Genomic DNA, 18671 nt, shown 5'->3' with positions numbered 1-18671 from the left:
CAAGACAACAGAAGAATAAAGATAGGAGATGGCTGTGGGCAGTGAAGAGAGGGAATAGCATAAAGGCATCCCCTTAGGCAAGGTTATTCAGGACCTATCATTATCTGTGCCTTATAGACTACTTTTGAGGGAAAAGAGACACAATGCTTTATGTTTTTAGGAACTTCAACTTGTAGTCTGAAACACTGGCTTCAGTTCTGTTCCCAGAAAATACTAACTGAAGCGTGTATTTCTTTTGGATTTTACCTTAGGGTGAACAAAGTATTGACAGAGCTGGCAGCTTCTCCTTAAGGTTCATTTTCATTTACACATGCATGAATGATTCCAAGATGTTAGTATTTAAACTCAAGAAAGCTAAGGGAAAAAAACCCAAACAACCCACACAATAAAACCAAATGCACCTAAAACTCCCCTGCCACCTCACCACCAAAACAGACTCTGGAAACTAGAATATTTCCTAAAGGGAGTATCTATTAATTACAGAGTTAGCAGTCCAAAATTATCAGTTTAACCAGCTGATGAAGGTTTCAAATTACAGAAAATTTCTCTCCCTGCATGAGTGAGAATTATACAGCAATATGAATCCTTTCCAGAGTTTAATTTCTTTCCCTCATTCATTTTAACATGATTACAATAAGATTTGGTTGGTTTGAGATGCTAACTGCTTATACTTCAATCCTTACCCTCCATTTCCTGGGCACAAAATTCAGCCTACAGACAGGTTCCTGGATTGTCAGCTTCCCCATTTGGCATCCAGATGTACTCCAGGATCTTAGGAAAATGAAGGAATCATGATCTTAGACTCTCAGCATGTTTCAGTTTCTCTCCTTACCTAAAGCTTTACACAAGCCAAGTTTGGAGAGCTCTGCAAACTGAGCACTGCAGAAGCACAGAGGCCAACCTCATATCTAGGTAATACTCTTCAATAGTCTGTAATGTGCTGCTGACTTTGTAGGACCAGAAGGGAAAAATAAGGAATTGGAAATGGTAGCAGGACAGGAAAGAGGAGACAGTGGGGAAGTAAACAAAACAGTATTCTTGCTTAATCCTTGGAAATCACCATAACTACAAATCATGTTTGCGATATGCCCCTTCTCCCTTTTCTACTGTTGCTAAGTTCCAGAATGCACATAGCAAATTTCACTCAGATTAGCCATGTCTCAGCTGTGAACCCAGGAAATTATAATATTAATAACCTAGGTAATTATTACATTAATACCATTCTTTCCTAAAAGAGCATTCTCTTCACTGAAGCAGCTATAACCAAAATACAATGTAATTTGCCTTCCAAACAAATTCAACAACTTCAGCTTCTTGAAGTGCAATGGAATACACCCTTTCAACCTTAATCTGACCATGCTAACCCCTCATCACAATGACCAGAATGCCATTTGGCCTAGGCAAGGCAACAATGGCCTAAAAGACCTTTTTGCATCTCAGCTACTGCAGAGAGACAACTGATCCTTCAAAGTGAAGTTATTTATGTTGGAATTCTCATGGTACATGTACATCCTGGCCTAGTGGAGCATGTTCCTGCCTGCGGCACGGGGGGTTGGAACTAGATGAGTTTTGGACCACTCTATGATTCCATGATCTCTTACATCTGATCACAAATATGGAGACTGATGCACAGTCCCCCTTTCCTCTTCCACAGCCAGTAGTACTTGAACAGACCTGCTTTGTACAGCCAGTTTTGCTAAACTGCTCTAAAAAGTAGCTCATACATTTCAAATACATTTACACCTAATACAGCAAGATCTTCCAGACAGATCCTAGAAACCATGAGTTAATCAGCACACATCCCTCGCCCCCTACTTAAATTATAGGAATTTAAGTTTTAGTGAGCACGGCTCACTAAACTGGAAGAACATTCCCAGACAACCTCAGCTGTGCATTAACAGGTTAATTGACTGTGGTCTTTCACTTCTTTACTGAGGTATGAGGATGGTAAATAAGTGATAACAGTCAAAATGAAACAATTGAGGATTGGGGCAGGAGGGGCAGAGAATCACTGCAAGGATAATGAGAGTCACCAGAATAAAGAACCTCAGAGAGGTTGTTCTTGGTCTCAGTGCAATATGGACCCAGCTGTGAGCAGCAGGTTGGACCAGACCTTCAGGTCCCTTCCTACCACAATGATTTTATGATTCTGTGATACAGAGGGGAAAAACCAGTAAGAATTGCCAGCCAAAAGGAGCATGGGCTAAGGCTGATGTATCAGGTACCCCAAATTACTGAAATACACTTCTTCTGCATCAGCAAGGCCTTTCACAGATTTTGTCATAAAATTGTTCAGAACATTTGCCATCAACTATCAGCCTTAACTTAGACTTTTCTTTTGAGCTAGTTATCTTAGACATAATAATTACTTTTCACTCTTCACTTTAGCTACTGGATAATGGAGAATTATTTGCCTTATAAAATAATCCTGTCACATTTTTCCTTAGTATGTGGCTGTCAGTTTAAAAAATACCAGGATAACCATTTTCTTTATACTCATTCTGGGCCCGTTTCCTTCATTTCCACTGCAATGCACACAACCAGAGCATTCATTACTCTCCTCAGAACATTCCCTCCCAAAAAATACAGGAGACACTTTCCCTTTCATCCTCCTTTATAAACCTCAGGTAAAAATTCTGGGAAGCTTTTTTTTTCCAGTAGATGAACTGCAAAAGGGGAGAGACTTTTCTTGGCAACTTGTTCATTTGTTTCTTCATTCCCATTAGCTTTTCAGCAGACTGCTAGAACTGAATTCTCTGCAGGAGAATTCTTAACTACAAGAGAGGATTTTCCTCTCTTATATGAGCAGAAGAGCAGAAGACTCTGTCACATGAAAAATGTTCCACAAGCTTTTGCTTGGTGTTTTGTGTGCTGCCTGCCCATTTTGAATGCAGGGTTGCTTACACACCTGATTAATTAAAGCAGATAAAAGCTACCATAACAAACCAAAACCAAAACAAAGCAAAAAACAACAGCAAAAAAACCCCAACCAACCAAAAAGAGTTGTATTCTTACTGCCTTGGAAGTTGAGATTCAATTTTCCATATCGTTTGTTCTGCCAAAAGAGAAGAACTGAAGCCTGTATTTTTATTGCCTCAGGTGAAATATGAGTTGGCCCTAAACAGGGAATAAATAAATTTGTTTTCTGCCCTTCTGTGGCTGGGAAATGGAAAATTTATCGGTGCTTTCTAAATTCTGCATTCAAAATCCAAATCTAGCTAAAATATTACCTAACTTCATGAAAATATCTCTTAAAAACTCAGAAAGGCCTCGATAAATCATAAATCTTTAAGACTAAAATGGCAAAGGCAATGTTTTCAGAGTAACAGATTATCTAAAGGAATTAGTTTATGCCAGGAATTACACAGAGTCTTGTCTCATTGGAAATGAAAGTCTTTCAAACAGAGAAATAACTAGCCAGGTTAGAGGGAAATAATTCACAGCATGCATCTTAAAAATCAATGCATAGTTGATATCCTGGTTCATAATTTCAGGGCGGATTCTACAGAATGAAGAGCTGGCAATCTTCCCAGTTTGGACCAAACAGCATCAAAAGAAATTTGCAATTATTGGGGAATACTCAGTGTCTTGTTTTGTATCAGCTGGAAGATCTGGTCAATTTGTCACCTTCAAAAGATTTCATTTCCTCAGGTGGAGAGAGAGGGGGAATTAAAAAATGGGAAAATGTATCAACTATTTCCTTTTGCTAGATTAGTCATGCAAAACTGGGAGATTTTTGCATTACCTGTTTTACAGTGTGTGCAACAAAGCAGACCCTATTATGTTAAATGGTGGCTACTTTATGGCTATAAAATATTGTCAAAAGATAATAACCATCTGCCACTCCTAGATAATTGTTCAGGTGAAAACACTGACTTTATGATAACATTATCTTGTAACAGCTTTATATCTGCTACAGTGAGAATCTGATGAACACATAATAATGCTGTTTGACACAACAGCCAACCCCCAGACAGGACAAGTGTTAACAGGCAGAAAACATTTAACTGACGAGAAACAATTTGGGGTAGGAAACTCTGAAGTCTCCCTACAAAAATGGCAACTTCTAAGCTGTGATAAATTTGTCAGTTTTCCTGGTGGATACTCATCTGCAAATTGTGTTGTTTACTGTTGAAAATAGTTACCTCTCCCTTGCAGAGGGAAAAGCTGCCTTTTCACTAGACCAGCTTTTCCACTGAAGTCTAAGCTGGTATAATTTTTGTTGATGGTGAGGGGGGCTGGTTTTGCTGTTTTGTTTTTGACTTTTTGGGGTTTTATAAGAGTTAAAGTTTGGGGGGTTTAGTTTTAAGTTTATTTACACTACCATGAACCAAATTTATGGGATCAAATTGGAAGTATCTGCTAAACTTACAGAAAAGAGAAGTCCGGACACTTAAGTCAGACCTTGTGCACCCCACAATTTCAATTAGACACTCTCTTTTATGTCAAACTTTTTTTTTCCTCCCATGCCATGCTAATAGGCCTACGTCCTGTCCAGCTGCTGGAGGTTCCAAAGGGTAGGCTGCCTTTGGATTATCAAGAAAACCTCCTTGGTATCCTACTGCTTTCAATCAAGTGCTCAAGAGGGAACCTTAAGGGAACACATTGCATTTGACAATCAGCTTTTGCTCATCTTGTGCACATAAGTAAGTCTGTTTTCTCAAGTTCCATTTTAAAGAACACGTGGATTTGACAAGATGCACACAGCCAGCCTGGGTCACCAACTTCCAATAGTAAAAGCATAATTAGAAGTTACAACACAGCTTGAGCCTGCTCTCCCAGATAAACATTTTGTACCTTATCCTTGAAACAGAGAGTGTGGCATTCTGCACCACAGAAGCACTGTCACCTTAAACCCTGTCATTGACCAAAATCTTCCCTTACCATTTGATTGTGCTTATTTTCAAAACATTTTTTGAGACACTTTTAGATTTTTCCAGTAGGCCTCATTACAACAAGCAAACAAATCAGTTCCTGCAAAGCTGCACAAAACCATGATAAGTTACCACCACAGCTGCAGCTGGAAAGCCATTAGCAACCAGGCTGTTAAGGAATAAATACAAAAAAATTAATCCCAGTCTGCATCAAACCCATGCATCTTAGATCATGCTCCAAAGGCTGCCAAATCTCAACTCAGTCAGATCACATTCAAAGGCATCAGCCTTCAAAACTCTTGAAGATGATGTCAGGAGTTTGCAAAGCTTGTGATGAGAAACAAATCTCACCACTAACTAGGTCTCAGCAACAACTTACTGATGATCAGTAAGAAGTGAGCAGGAATTCCACATGAAATTTCCATTTCTGAATTGGAAACAAATATTAATTTGAAACAGCAGGTTTTCACAGGACAACACTTGACAAAACTTGACAAAATTTCCCAAAATCAGCCTGTGATGCATGGTCAAATCTGGTGGCTAGGACATGGCACACCTAAACAACAGTCCCTGAGAACACATCAATACCTAAGAAGTGTAACACCATTAAAATGTTTGCCCTTGAACCTAAGCCATCAATGTGGCAAGAGCAATTTGCATTTAGATCAGTGTATCTTTTGGGACAAGGATATGGATCCCAAAGGGAGGTAGGAGACAGCCCTAGATTTTTGATTAAACCAAAATGGATACCATGAGCATCAACAAATTTCCAGGAAGAAGACATTCCTTTAAAGGGAAGTGAAAATGAATTGTTGAGCTGTTAGTTGTGATGTGTAGCATAAATCAAGTTTGATAATAGGGTAGAAACAATTGATTACCATGGTGATAAATCTGGGGGATTTGGTAGGAATCGGTGGAAACAGAAACCTGCACATAGTATTTCTACTGGACAGACTTGTATAAACTTTTACATAAAATAGAACCGAGAGAGACTGGAATATGACATAATTAAGGAAAGTCTGAATAGCTCTGTAGAGTAGAAAGCCCTGTACCACAGACTGGAGGCACCAGCAAAGAGTGAGGTAAGTAATTCATTTGATAACTGAAGACTGAATTTCCAAAAGGCTTTCAAACTACTTGTTGCCTAAAGAAATTCAGGGAGAAAAAAAAAAAACTCTGAGACAAATTAGTTTTGGAGGTGAGATAAGGAAAGGATTTTAGTTTGTGCCTAGACATAAAGATTACAAGATGTGCACCCCTCCCTCTATACAGATGTTACAATTTATAATATTGTCTGTCCAATCCCAGATGTTTCCACCCTCGGTCCACCCCTGGGGAATTGGGGCTGGGGGCTTTTCAAGACCTCCTTTTCATCAACCATCATCTTCTTCAGAGTACAAGGGGCATATATTCACCCAGTTCTTGACTGTACTTTTGCAGTTTAGGCCAAGGTAGAAGTGTTCTCTAAACAAAAGAGGCTTACTTTGACAAGAGACTAAACATTTCTACTGGAATTCAGGGGTAGAATTGATATGGGGAGCATGGAATGGGGTGGTAGGGTTGGGGAATGTGTGTAGTTACTATGCTAAGGGTAAAGTAATAAATGCTGCTGCTTCTAAATCTACTTCTACTGTATAACTACTTATAAAGCTTATAAAAAAATAGGAAAATCAAAAAACCAGATGGACCTTAAGGCATCACACTCTTCCTGGAGAACTCCAAGATGGCACGGGATAAGATGACAGATTTTCCAGTGTTACTTCTTACAAAACAAAACAAGGGGTAGAAATAAGCAGACAGTTTTCCCAACTTCATAAGCCAGGGATCGGTTCTGAAATAGTGCAATGCAATAATTTCAAAAATAATATTAAAAGAGAGTATTGAAGTAACAAAGGAGAGAATCTTTTTCTTTTGTCTTCTGTCATTTCAGGTATTCAAAGTTGACAACAAAGAATTGAAGATGGTATCACAGTACCAAGTGATCAGTCAATAAAGCAGACCAGTTCAATGCCAAAAAAGTTTAAATATGTATAGCGAAAAAACAGTCTATATGCCATACTGAGCTATAAATTAGTTACTACTGTTAAGAATAGATATTTCTGAAGTTAATTAAGAAAACACTAGAAGTACACTAGTTCAACAATAACTAAAAGGCAAATAATAAGGCTAGGATTTCTCAAGACCTGACAGTAAAGAAACATCTAAGATGCTGCATATAGTTCTTGTCCTTACTTCCATCTAAAAATATCCATTTAGATATCAGTTTAGCAGGATAAAACCCCTACTTCTTCACAAGATACATCTCTACATTGTTGAAATAATGGTTATTATAATGTTATGGAAGACAAAGTGTTTAAAAGAAAGAGGAGGGAAAGGTAGAGGATGTTCCCAGCAAGAGCAAAAACGGTACGATATTTCTGACAGAACTTCCAGGTGGGTCATTAAACTGCTAAAAGCTATTCCAGCAGAAGCAAACTTTGCATGCTCAGTGACACATATCCAGCCTTTAGTCTTGATCAGAAAGGGAAAAATTCAAAGTCATGGTTCTCAATCCAGGTGAGAATCAGGAAGAGGAAGCTTGACCCTTTTAAGTTTAGTGAATTTATATTTATCCAGAAGCACATTACAGTCAGGCCGAACAATCTTGATATAAAAGGTATTGAAACCCACCATTTAATTTACCTTCCTGTTTGAATGCCATTTCACCCTAAGCAAGTGCAAACATCTCTACTTAGATTCTTACGTTTATTCTCTTCCAAAAAGCATGACATGTATTTTGCTGTTGCAGGTGCCAAAAAGCCAGCATGAAAAGCTTATCTTTAATCTGAAGTCTCTGAATAGCATCTTGGTTTTTTTCCCCCTGATCTCCATAGCTATGCTAAGGGTCAATCTGTAATTGGCAATTTTTGTGATGCATTCATCTGTAAACATGCTACATGGACTGGAAAAGTGGTAATAAACTGAATCAGAACTTTAAACCATTGATGGAAAACAAATTGTATCAACAGAGATAAGCAAGACAGAAATCTGAATCATTCCCTTACTCCTTGCTCAAGTATTGACAGTACGTTTTGCAGTTTACCTTGAGTGACTTCAACTGTCCAGATTGCCATCTTAATAACTGCAGCTGTCCAAAGTGACTTGAAACATGAGCCTGATCAAAATCTAAAATTTAATGCTATAAGTACTTACATGCCTTATGATACATTGAAGTGCTATTCATCAAGTGTTGTTTTTTTAACATAATACAAGATGTAGTAATGTTACAAAGTAAAAAGAAGCGTGACCTCAGCTCTCCAAACAAGCACTAGGGAGCACCTTAGATCTCTTAATCCCAGAGTCCTGACTAAGAGCATTTCAGTATCCAAAAAGAAGAAAATTATTGTATTAGTAAATGGGCATTATTACAGTGGTTTTTCTTTGTAAGCAGTAAACAGAATGTTCTCCCACCCAGAAATAATGTTTGGTTATTGGGGTTTGGGATTTTATATTTTTTTTTTTGTGTGGGGGGGGCATAAACTAAAAGCATTTCTTAAGGAATGCCTGTCTCTCTTTTGCGTTCTAGAACATGAAAAACATTCTAGTGTGATTGCAGTTTAAAAAACAGTTCAACAGGAACCAGAGCAGGAGCTCCACCTTCCTCCAGGAAAACCTCAGGGCTATCCACTATGATCCAAATCACATCCACCAAGTAACACATAAGAGGCACTGGGCAACAAATTCCACTGCCTACCCATGACCTGGGCGCTAAAACCAGGACCTATGAGGCTCCACTGACCCTCAGAACTCATCCAGGAACAGACTCTCCTAGCCAGGCCTAAAAACCTCCCACACTGTCCAGCAGCAGAAACCAGCAGGGACAAGGAACAAGGTGAATTTTCCATGGTAACAGAATCAACAGGCCCAAGATTTTGCGACTCATGCTTACGTGTGTGCTCACAAAAACAAAGCAGGATGTCTTTGTGCAGGTAAGTGGTACGCAAACATAGGTACAATTTGCACAAGATTTTTAAATAAAACCTTCACGTGGAATTAAAAGAAGAACATCCATGTTCCAACAGTGCATTCATTGGTCTCTGCTGGCTTTGGCAAAGGAAGGAAATCTTAGAAGGCAACTGCTTAATCTGGCTATAGCAGTAGAGATGGCCACAGGTGACCCTCCCATATGGACTTCATTCCACTGTGTCACACAGCTCAGTACTTCAAGCTGAAGACAGTCACTTATTACATTTGATATGAAACGGACTCATTCTATGCTTTTGAAGATCTGATGTTTTAAAAGCTGCTATTCCATAATCAGCCTTGGTTTTGTTTTCCTTCAGGGGTTAATAAAAAAGCAACCACACTTAATAGAAACAATCTCACCAAAACAGAGTTCTGGGTTCATATAATCTGCTCAACTGTAACAGTCACAGGTGAAGTCATACTGCATAAAATAAAAATTACTGTTGTAAAAACATATTATAAAATAGTAAAAATTGAGATGGCAGATCTTTACCCAGTCATTCAAACCCAGTTCAGGCATTCAATCCCACACATACAAATACACAACCACACAATCACTCCTATAAGTGCAGTGATGCATGACTTGAAGTGAACAGCCTTAACATTGTGTTCACAGCTCTGATGAATTCACAGTACTTGTTATAGAGTACTACAACAGCAAAGTTACTGCAAATATCTGAAGTAGCTAAGTTTGAGGTGTTCAAACAGTCCTTGCTCTCCCTGCAACATAACAATTTGCTGGGAGATACAGGTAGGAGATCTCACACTCCTTAAAATCTGCTGGGTGGTTCTCCCAGTGCAATGGAGGAAAAGTTTCACTCCCCAGACTTGCTCCTCTAACACAACAGTTGCTGCTCACTGACAAATATTTTAAATGGAAGAAAAAAAAAGCCTAAGAGGCAAAAGGTGAAGCACCCAAGACAACAAAATAAAGTTCTAATCTGCTCAGCTCAGATTGCATCCAACACTTCGTATCTGACTTAAACACAACTATGTATTTTGACAAAAACCAAGTGATCAGTAAAGCACAAAAAGTTTTGCCTGTAGAAACACCTGAACTGCAATAACCTCAGACTGGCACCTTCCATAATGCAGGTTTAGTGTAGCTGTTCAGCAAGATGAAAACTAACATACATTCATAAGTCACTGAATAAAACCACAACAGAATAAAGTGCATCCAAAAAAAAAAAAAAAAAAAAAAAAAGGAGAGATGTCATACACTGTTTCTGTTTGCAAATGGTTCCCCTAAATTAGCAGACAAAGCATTGAAGTTTTATATCCTTACCCACATGCACTGACATGTTAGGAAGGCTTTTTTGTTTGGTTTTAATGACAATATGAGGACAGAAGGAAATTCTGTAAGTTTTAGAATATAATCTTCAAAGGAAAGAAATTGGAAGATTTCAGGGTGGGAGTGGAAGAAAAAGGGAATTTCTCAGTGGAAATGCACAGTAATAGAGAAGTGAGGAAATTTAGGAATAAAATGCAAAAAAATCGCGTATAAAATGGTTTCTAAACTTTGAAATGCTACAACACTGGATACAACCTTCAGAATTTTTAACCTGAGTTTCAGCAGTTGGCATTAAATAAATTTCTGAACGTATCTAAAACTTCCAGTGTAATATCAGTAGGGATGATCAGGCTTTCACAGAACTGCAGCAGTAATTTTCAAAGGGCACCTAGACAATGTAGAGATTGTCTTCCACCCCTTCCACTAAACTTTAACAACAGTTTCAGCACTTGTGAATGTTCTGCCATTTGCATCTATCCATGTTATTTACAGTGACCATGATTATCAATGGCACCTGTACAAAGAGCTCTTGCCCTGTCCAGCCTCGTACCTGTAGCAATTTTTAACATGTAAAAATGCCTATTGATCATCAAAGCAGACAGCAGAAGGAAGAACTCAATAAATAGGTCACTGATTTTCAAAATTTTTGGTAAGATCAGAATCACAATTCAACAACACTGATGTCATCAGTATATTGCAATAACTAGTTGCACGAGTTCCCAGTTAGCAGAGGATGACAACACTCCATGTGACACATATGTCACACTCTCTAGTACTGTCACAAAAGCACAAAATACAGTGTCTCCAGACACTGCTTTAGTGCAGTGAAGGACAGGGGATGCCACAAGAACTAGAACCTGTGTTTTGGCAAGTGAGCATGATATACAATGAGCTGAAAAACTATCCAGATCTAATGTACATTCTCCTTCCAGTCGTCACCTATCCAGAATTTATCACTCTATACAAACCAAAGGGGCAGCCAACAGTTCTTTTGATCACCCAAACCTTCTGACAATGAAGCCGAGGAAAATAAAATCAGTCATTACAGTAAAAAAAATAAAAATCGACATGTCTGAGTGTTCATATTAAAAAAAAATCTAAGCACAAGGCAATTTAAGAACTTGCAAATGAATACACATCAGACATGAACACTGTTAACAAGCTTTTTTCTCTGATATTAACTGACTTGTTTATGGTACAATGTTTCCCTACCCCACCACCAACTTACTTATGGAACTTCATTATTTACCAATTCCTGCAGTTATGAAATAATTGATATATATCAAAAATGAAGAATTCATTCAATGTTATTCCAGCACAACATGACCCCAACACAAAGAATAACCCATGTTTTAACACCTCCTTCCCTCTCACCCCTCCATCCACAAGCAGAATGTCAGGAGCTGGAACAGGGACTGCCATTTTAGGGATGCCACTTTCAGTGCTGGTCTGTGCCCATCAGTGTGAGCCATCACACAGATCCTAAAAGAACCACGACCTCCTGGTAGCACAGAGGAGAACACACTGAATTATGTTAATTACTTGTGGTGCTCAGCATCCTTCTCTCTCAAAAAGTCATAAATTAAGTTAAATCCTAAGTTAATTTTAGCTGGAAGTTTGCTGCTTTGTTTCATACAAGAAAAGGGGGGTTTATACCAAAAGCCCAAAGTTTTCTCCTCCCTTCAAATTTAACAAAGATATTAACAACCCCTTCTCATCTTGGCCTGTTTCCATCCTCTCACTCTAATGGCAAGTATAAATTACTGTTTCAGATTATCTGAGGTTCCAAAATAAAATATATATATATATAAAGGAAAAAAGCAGCACTGGGTAGTCTACAACACCATGAATATGATATGAATATGATAACATTAAAAGGATAGGCAGCATAAAGAAAGTTATTTCTTAAGAATACCTTGATACAGAATGTCACACTGAATAATAAAGAACAACAGTTCAAGAGCAGGGTAACTACTAAAGGGCAGAGATAAGGAAGAATGTGTAGCATTCAGAGAATATTACAAAAACTGAAAGTGTAGCTGCATATAATTGCATTAAGGGATGTTAAAAGGCAAAAGAACTAAAAGGACAGCAGATTTTTTTTTTTAAAGTATGACTGATTTCAAGTAATTTTGAAGAAATAAAGGAAAGGTCTGCCTTTATTATATGAAATTGGATAATGCTAGAGATCTGCTACAGATTTTAAAAACCGAGCTACCAACAGGAAATACATCAGACTGGAATATCAAGGGGAGAATTAATAAAATTTATATTAGTCTAATATCAAAAAGGTTTTTCTGTATTTAGGAGAGAATGAGTGCATCATCCAGAACAAGCACTGACGCTCTCCCAAATACCTCTAAAATGAGCCTATCTCTGCCCACTGAGTACTGAAGAAAAACAAGGGAGTCTAGGCTTAATAATGTATTCAGCTGTATGTTGAAGAATAAATGCTCATCAAGCTTAAAAAAAAACCAAAAAAAAACCAACAAAAAAACAGAGAGAATTATATAAAAAGGTTGTAAATCCATAACTGAAGTTCTGATAAGGATAAACTGTCATAAGATTAACTGAACTGCTCAGTGCAATCAATTGTACCCATGAGTCGAGGGGAGTAAGAGAACAAAGAGTTGTACCAAACTTAAATCAGCAATTTTATGTAATCAATTATAAACAAACATTAACAGACAGCCTCCAAGGAACACCAACAATGTACACAGAAATAGCTGAGACACAAAAGCTCATCTCACACAGCTCTTCCAAAGGATGCAAAAAATCCCAAACTAACCCTTAAAAACCCATAACAGCTTGGAGAAGAGCATTACCAACCAGAAACGGAGTTGCTGAGCAATCCAGTCAAGGATGAGTCTAACAACCCAAGAGGTTTCTGCCAGGGACCTCTTCTAAAAGTATTCAACAACTGGTTTAGTGCTACATAGAAATCATAAAACACAGGGTCCCCGTTCCCCACTACTCCCCAAAAATATCTTACAGAAATACACTTACATGAAGCTACTGTTAATTGCTCTGATTCAGATCAACTGCATTCTTCTTCCAGAGACACAACTGAGAGAAGGGATTTGCCAGGCAGAGTTTCTTTAACATTTCATTGCAGCAGATTAATACTACTTAAGTGTTGCATTGCTCAAGCTTTGCTATACAATACTTAAGACCAAATTAAAGATTTGGATCACATAAAACTGAAGAAGTTTCAAGTGAAATTTCTGTAGGAAATAGTTTGTACTCTGCTGTAGTAGACAATCTCTAGATTTTCCTTCTAATGTCTGTTAGTCTTTGACTCTGTTCTTCTATTCTGTCATTTTGTACATGTTATCTCCCATGCTAATAAAGTCCATCTGATCCCCTGCTTCCTAATCAGCTACTGAAGATCTCTCACAACTGTACGAACTGCAGCAGCAGCTGGGGCTCCAGACCTGCAACTATAAATGTGAGGGAAAGAAGTGAAGGTGCATATTTGCTCCCTCTGTGTTATCAGTAAATTACTTCCCTAGAACCAGGCCTGTGGACAAAATAAAGAGGGTAGGTTCTTTTTTCCTGTTTATTTTTGCTGGTGTTCAACTGAGGAAGCTTTGCTGAAATCAAATAAAAGCTACAAAAAAAAAGCAGCAAAATAAAATGTGGTCCCTTAGCTCTTGTTGGTGGCAATAAGACTACTGGCACCCACAAAAACTGCTTTCTTCAACAGCTTTACAGTAACATCCAACCTTCTGCTGCTTTCCATTAATTAAAAAGAGTATCTTATGGCACAGCTCTACATTGAAAGGCAAATTCTATTCTAACACTGCAGTATCACAGTTTACCATTATGCTTGAAAGACTTAACAAATTCTTAGATTTCAAGGGAAGGATTATGAGACTGGAAACAAATTTCTAGACCGCACAATTTCAGACTTTTAGGGAATTCCTTGCGCATTCCACACTTGGAGCGTAATCTTCTCAACTTCATTCAGTGGAAGACACCTGCAACGTTTCCCTGGATCTCCCCTGAAAGTCTGTACATCACATCACACTTGAACAAGAGAACTATAGGAAGGTGGATTATGGCTCTTCTCCCTCTTTTCAGAAGTCACTGATTTGTGCCGACTGTTCACATAAAGCATTATTCCCTTTTGTCTACTCAGGTTAGCTTGAATGATGTTTAGCCTCACCAAAGAACTTCCTTAGCAGTCTCACAAGTCTTCGTCTATATAAGACACTTCAGTCCAATTCTTGTAAGAAGCTGAATTGCGGGGCACCCGTGTCCACATTACAGAATATTTTTCTGCTCACAGGGCTACAATTGGCAGATTCTCCAGATTCTACTGCAGATTGATTTGCCCGTGTCCACGTTTACCATTATCAGTTTAGCAGTGGAAAACTGCACAGGGGAGTCACACAAACTCTTACCTGAGGCAGACATGTAAGTCATTGCACTCCCTGTATCACTCCATCGGGTAAATGGCAAGGAACAAAATTTCTGGTAGAGAGACAGCAAACTGGACAAAACAATCCCAGCACCTAATGATTTATTACACGTTTACCTTTAAAGAAATTACAATTCAAGGTGTTGAGGAGATGACAAGAGACGAAATGCACTTTAGACAAATTGTATTTTAAGAAGGTATGTGAAAGGGCAGAGAGCAGAGATGTAACTACGCAACAGGAAAGGCTCTCTGTTATTTGCATACACTTGCATACATTTCAGGATGGGGATTTAGTCACAAATGAGGAGGGATGAGAAAAGAAATGAACAGGGAAATGTTTTTATGAAAATACGGAACTTCCATTTGGGCAGAAGAGGAGCTACTATTATAAGGATTTAAGCATAGTGATATTAGGAATATGACAGACCAAAACTCAAGGCAGCATAGGGGAGGTTGGAAAGAAGGCTCAGCAGATGAAATAATTACAGTTTGGGCAAGGACATTGAGAATAGGACAGAAAAGCAGCACAGGTGTCTGCCATGCAAGCTTTTCAAGAAGACAACAGAAAGGAAAAAAACCCACAGGTCCTGAGAATTTGGTATATATAAACACACTTTTGATGCTTTTCTTACCTGTACTGTCCTTGTAAGAATTGAGTTAACTCAGGGACTAAAAGATCTAAGTCTTCTCTTACTGGTTTTCTCACATGTGATAATATTAAAACATTTAACAACTGCAATTAACATGTCACTGCAATTACACACCATTATCAGGAGCAGAAAACATCCATACAAAGGAAGGAAATACCGACATTTCAGATTTTCCGTCTATATCCAGCAGGTTTATTAAGGCACTTAATTATTAAAATAACACAGAAGAATCAACATCATAAACTATGTTTCCAGCCTAAGTGTAGGAGCAGACAATAAAGAGTCAGTTTATGAGAGCAGAGCTGAGGATAAAACTTAGGATTTACAAACATAAACGAAATTACAAGCATAACAGAACTAGTTTCCTGGAAATTCATGCATCAAATGCAACAGCACATTTTAATTTATGAATCTGGAGACTTCACATCGTCGTGATAAATGGATGACAGTACTTTTTAAACCTAATGTCAGTGGGTTGTAAAGATTAATACCCACATTCTTCCTTGCATAAATTAACTATCCAAAACCGATAGGCTGAGACTGATTCTCTGTTCTTACGAGGTGTAACAAATCTACGAACAGCAGTATCATCATTTATAATGATGATACTCATAATTGCAATGACATTTTCTATACAAGTCATTAACTCTTGCTCTCCCTTATAAGGAGTAGACCTCCACTTAAGCTATTTGCAATCAGACCACTTTTTCACTTGTAAAGGCCTGATTTCATTGGGTTTTTTCTTCTGTAGTTCTAGTTCTCCTTTGAACACACATATGAATAAACAGCAAGAATAGAACACGATTAAAACAAAACAGAAAACCTGATTCCATGAGGATAGGTGAATCTGAAAAGGAAAGACTAATACACTTCAAAAAGTAAGAACAGCATTATTACCATATACATTTTATTATTACTAAATGTAATTTATAAGCATTTAAAAAAAAGGGAGGGGACCCAAAAATTGACGAATCAACAAGAACAACGAAAAAAAAAACCAACCTTCCACATGCTCACAATTTACTCTTTTTGATCTGCTACAGAATTCTCCTTCCCCCAGTGCTACACCAGAGAAGTACATGTATCACAGTGGGGCAGAACTGTCCATACACAAACATCCTGTTTTGGTAACCACACAAGTGGCTTGGAAAACAGCACAAGGAGATCTTTCCATAGGGAGCTCAGTTCCTTCCCACCCTCTACCCACAGCTCCCTTACTCAGCTTATTTTAAGCACAGAAACATAAAAGTCTGGATTCAAGAAACATAGGGACTAACCCACTTGCTACTTAGCTCAGTGCAAAATTTTTGTGGTGACACTAAAGGGAGTTACACTGTACCTTGGAAACGCCCACAGGAGAAACTCAGCCAAAAGTAACCCAGAACAACTCATCTTAATAACATCGTTTTATAGAATTACTTGTCCTCCAAAGCTCAGGTGACGTTGCGTGAAAAGTTCATACAAAATGTACGTTCCAAACCTGTTTAAAGTTGGGAATATGTATTTTGTGGCTTACATGATGCATCTGGTAGAAAAATCTGACATATCAATCAGTCAGAGATGCAATTTAAAATAAACTTGAAAAGTAGGCAATTCTGTTGTACGATTTAGAGTTCTGAGTCACCAGAATTACTAGGGAAGGCACGTTTACTGTATTTACAAAGAAGTTAACTATAATTTTGAATACAATTTTAGCACTCCAGTATTAATCACTTCCCTCGCCAACCTGAAAGATGCAAAGTCGGTCAGGGCTGCAAACTCAGCCATCCAACTCAAATGTGAAGAGCTGCCCAAAAGAGCTCAGTATCCATTTTGAAAGAAGTATGTTATTTTAAAACTATTTTTCTCCCATGTTGCCATGTGGCATAGAATACTATATTCTGCAGAAAGAACAGACCCACTGTGAACCAGTTCTGGTATTCCTTTCATCTCAAGAGTGACACAAAACACTCAATGTACATTATCTTTCCTAATCACTTTTCTGGAAAAGGTAGATACTATCTTCTATTACACTTAACTTTGCTGTTTAGACACTTTTAACTTTTCTATTTAGACAACTCTTCTCTCTATTCAGAGCAATGTGAATGCTTTGCTCCCTCAGAACACAGTAATGGTCCTAACACCCTGAGGAGTAGAGCAAGAGTGGCTTGCACTTACAATTACTCATTACTTCTTTGTATATGAAGGTAATAAAAATTAAAAAAAGAAGTCTTCCCAAAGCAGGAAGGTGATACTGCCATAGGGAAACATCTACTCAGCAGATCCCCTAAGAACGAGCCTGACACTTGAAGTTCAAACAAATTAAATTAACATGTGCCAGAAGGTTCTACCAAAGCTTACAAAAGATGTTCTGCGCACAGTTTAAAGAAAATACATGAATATTTACTTTTTCTGGACCCCATCACATTTAGGCCTACACATCAGTGCTACCTGAGTTACAGGTTCTGCTTTTACTCACTGTGAAATGTTGTCAATCATTCAACTGTGTTCAACCAAAGAATGTAAAATACAGCAAAAAGCCAGGAGTCTACTCTGCAATGAGCAGCCACCTGATGACTGATTTTTTTTCCCCACAATTATTATTGGAATGCCTAATTTTATTCTTTGAGTCAAGGAAATGTTGAAAAAAAAATATCTGAAATGTGCCATTTAAATGAATCATAGCTGCACAGTTTAAAAGAGATGCTTTGCTCAATGAATTTCAAAGAAGAATTTTAAAACTCAGGAGATTTCATAGTAAGTTAAAGAAATTCATGTATTAAATTCATTAGCAATTGACTTGTTTCATCTCTTCATTGACAGCTCCAGCAACACCTGAAGAAATTTCAGTTTTACCCCAACAGGAAAGATTTGCCCTATAAGCAACAGGAAGGTTCATAAGTGGAAAAAATTAATCCTCAGGTTATGTATTTGTGTACTGAGATGCTGAGATACCTGTAGGACAGTAACTCAGTGGATAATCAAATAGCACTATTTGCAGTAAATTCTTCTCCAGTGAAACCTAAATCACTTGCTAGGTACTTTACCACTGTAAAGGAAGGAGAACTCCATGCCCTGAGGAAAAGTCTGCATCCCACATCAGCAGACCCAGAAAGGGCCTGAACAGGCATCTCTGCTTATGGTTTCTGCACTGTAATATCCACACCCTGATCACAAGAAAAAAACCACTACTCAAGTTTTTGGGACTCCAGTCCAGCAGCTTCCAGTCACCACAGTAGAGGTGATATTTTTGAAGATACCCAAATAAACTTCAGAGCAATAAATACCCACTCTCTGTCTCCCTTTAAGGACAGAGTCTGCCCCCATGTTTAACGAGCAAAACATAACTTGAACTCAGTTCTGACTTTATTTACAATGTTTTCCAACTATTGACATCTGCAGTCATTTTCCATATTGCTGCATAAACCAAATAATCCTAAAAAATGGAA

At 38.0% G+C, this 18671-nt stretch overlaps 1 protein-coding gene across 6 annotated transcripts in view; it reads right to left on the bottom strand.

Moving 5' to 3' along the window:
- Positions 1–18671, bottom strand: part of CTNNA3 (catenin alpha 3) — a 396734-nt gene that overhangs the window by 61231 nt on the left and 316832 nt on the right. The gene's annotated exons all lie outside the window — the stretch shown is intronic.

Source organism: Pipra filicauda, unplaced genomic scaffold (genome assembly GCF_003945595.2).
Source record: "Pipra filicauda isolate LSUMZ 115617 unplaced genomic scaffold, ASM394559v2 scaffold4_size7858003_pilon, whole genome shotgun sequence".
Classification (NCBI taxonomy): Eukaryota; Metazoa; Chordata; class Aves; order Passeriformes; family Pipridae; genus Pipra; species Pipra filicauda.
This window is presented reverse-complemented; position numbering and strand designations above follow the sequence as displayed.